Raw genomic sequence first — 2,766 nt, forward strand, 5'->3', positions numbered from 1 at the left:
AGGCAGCAGTTTCCGTATCTTCTTCAGGCCTGTCATCCTGTAAAAGACTCTGCTTTATATTCTTCGCCTCTGCCCCCAATCCCGCATCCCCGCATCTTTTCCCTCCTTCCTCTTACAGACAGCTGTCAGCTGCTTTCCAGAGTGAGGCATAAATAATTGGAAGAGGTATAGTCAAAACTTGGCAGCATTTTGTCATCTAGTTTAAAATTTCAATTTAATGTAAAAGGAACCCCCCCCCCTTTTTTTTAATAAGCTGGGGAAATATTGTCCTATCTTAGTACATCATTCCCTTCTCCAAGCAAGAGAAATACTGTCCTGAGTACATCATTCCCTTCTCCAAGCGACCAGCTTTAAACCTGTTTCTCATCTTACTTGGTAGTGGCTTTTTTTTGTTTGTTTTTCTAAGTCCCAGGACACATGACAGAATTCACTTTAGAAACCCTTGAGCCATATGGCTCTTTGCTATCAGATGAATCCTCTGATATCTACTCTTGCTCCCAGTAGAAAGTGAATTGGTCTTTAAGTGTTTTCATGCTGGTTTTTAATTCTGCTTATTTCCTGGGATTGAGCTCATTTTCATCCTGTGAAGGTCACCGCTGTCCAAAGCACTGAGACTTTTCTCGTTTCCTACCTCTTCTGTGTCCTTGCCTCCTAGCTGCCTTTGGGGTCTATCCAAAAGCTATAGTAGACAGGTGTAATCAACCACGAGAAACGGTCACAAAAAATCCAGTGGGAACCTCCCTGATATTTGTCACAAACCCCGCTAATCCCCTGACTTTTCTGCTGCTCACACTGCTTTCTCTATCTGTGCTTTGAAGAAGTTGCTGGCATCAAACTGGACAGGAACTTTTTCCACGGCCTCCCCGTTTCTTCGAGAGGTTCAGTGGTTAAGGTCACTCTCCTGGCAACACAGATAAAGGAATGAAAGACTCTGCTGAAGTTTAGAGTTGGCTTATAATTTAAAACGGACCTTAGAAATGAATCTAATCCCCCACCTTGCAGGCTTAGCGACGAGCAACAGCCAAGCCTCACACACCTGGTTAAACAGCTGGAAATAGAAACCTTGTCTGAGGAGTCTCCGTTTAGATCAAGCAAACTATTTCAACAGGTACCGCTGGAGGATGAGAAGGAGTGGTTGAAAATGGGGACAGGCTACAACAGGAAGTCCCCTCATTTTTTCATGCTTATCTGGGAGCCTCGTGCCTCTCGCTTCCTGTGTATGGCTCCACCCATGTTCAAGCCTCTGGTGCTTGTTGGAGCCACCTGTGCGGGTAGTCACACCAGAGTAGAAAGAACATCATTCAACAGACACCGAGGCAGCAGAGGACAGGAATGAGGACAGCTAGCCTTTCGGGGTCAGTGTGGTACAGTGGAGAGGACCTGAGTGAAGGAGCAGGCCGTGGTCACAGGTGCTGGTAGAGACCTGCTCAGATATTCACACTCATGGCTAGAACTTGTCAAGTGACTGCAGTGGCCATCTCTAGAGGCTGAGTTGTGGCCCAGTTCAGGAAGCACTTTGGACCCACAGATTCAGGTTTCTGGCTCTAGACCCTGACAGCAACGTGTAGGAGACTACTGTCCCCGTCCAGGGCCTGGCAGAGTATATTTTAATCCATGCTGCGATCCTATGAGGCAGAAAATCAACTTGAATGTGAAGTCAGCTTGTGTCTGAGCGCATTTAGCTTAAAAAGCAAGAGCTGGGATTTGAACCTAGAGTAACCCAAAGGTCATCCCTTTCTGTACCACCATGGTAGCTCTTCGATGAAGGATGTGTTTCCTTCTCTAAGCCACCAGTCCTCACGCTTTACTTTACATAAAAGTCATCTGGGGCATAAAAAGTAGGCTTCTAGATTTCACGTAGAAGTGGATGCAGGCAGAGAAGAGGCGCTTTTAGCAAGCACAGCACGTACCTGAGACGCAGGGGACCACGTTACCGGCCTGGACTAAGCACACTTACTTCCCTCACGCTGCTTCTGGTCATAGAGCCTCTGGGGCTCTCCCTCCCCCTGGAAGTGTTTTTTTTTTTTTATGCCAGTCTTGCCTGTGCTCGTCCCAATACTCATTCACTATCACCTGATCTCTGGTTCATCTTTTTATACATGTGACTCTCCTCTTGCTCACCTGGCTTTCTGGAATTCCAAGGAACTGACTCACAACACTTGGCTGAACTTTCCAAATGTGTACTTCCCGACGTTTAGACAGCAATCCAGTTTCCAAAACACGTTCACGTTATCTCTGATTCTTAAGACACCCCTGTGTGGAAGGCAGAATAGCTGTTCTCAGCTCAGAGGAGACAGGCTATGCTGCTGTCAACAGCCAGGTAAACAGACGGTGGAAGCAGGCACTGCGAGCACACTTCCTAAGTCCGGGCAGAGGAATCTTCCCTTCCTGAGCGAGAGAACATCAGAACATTCTCCTTACTCTGAGCATGAATCTTAGGGATCTTAAAGGATAAAGGACTTGGAATGTTTCTTTCCCTAGGTTAGATGGCTAAGGAAGAAGGCTAAGCCTCAAGGGGGGCACTTCCAAAGGTTTGCACTAGAGGCCTCCTCGGTGCACCACAGGCGCCCGGGTGCCCGCCAGGCGATTCCAGCCGAGGGCTCAGGGTTCCGCTACCATCCCACAGACTCTCCATCAGCCCATGCCCACGTCCCAGACACCTCAACAAATCTATTCAATGCAGAATCCATAAAACAGCTCACACCCCATTTATTATTTAAAAATATTTTGTTACAAAAGGAAAAAAATACAATGCAGTATAAAAGA

Source organism: Felis catus, chromosome D1 (assembly GCF_018350175.1).
Source record: "Felis catus isolate Fca126 chromosome D1, F.catus_Fca126_mat1.0, whole genome shotgun sequence".
Classification (NCBI taxonomy): domain Eukaryota; kingdom Metazoa; phylum Chordata; class Mammalia; order Carnivora; family Felidae; genus Felis; species Felis catus.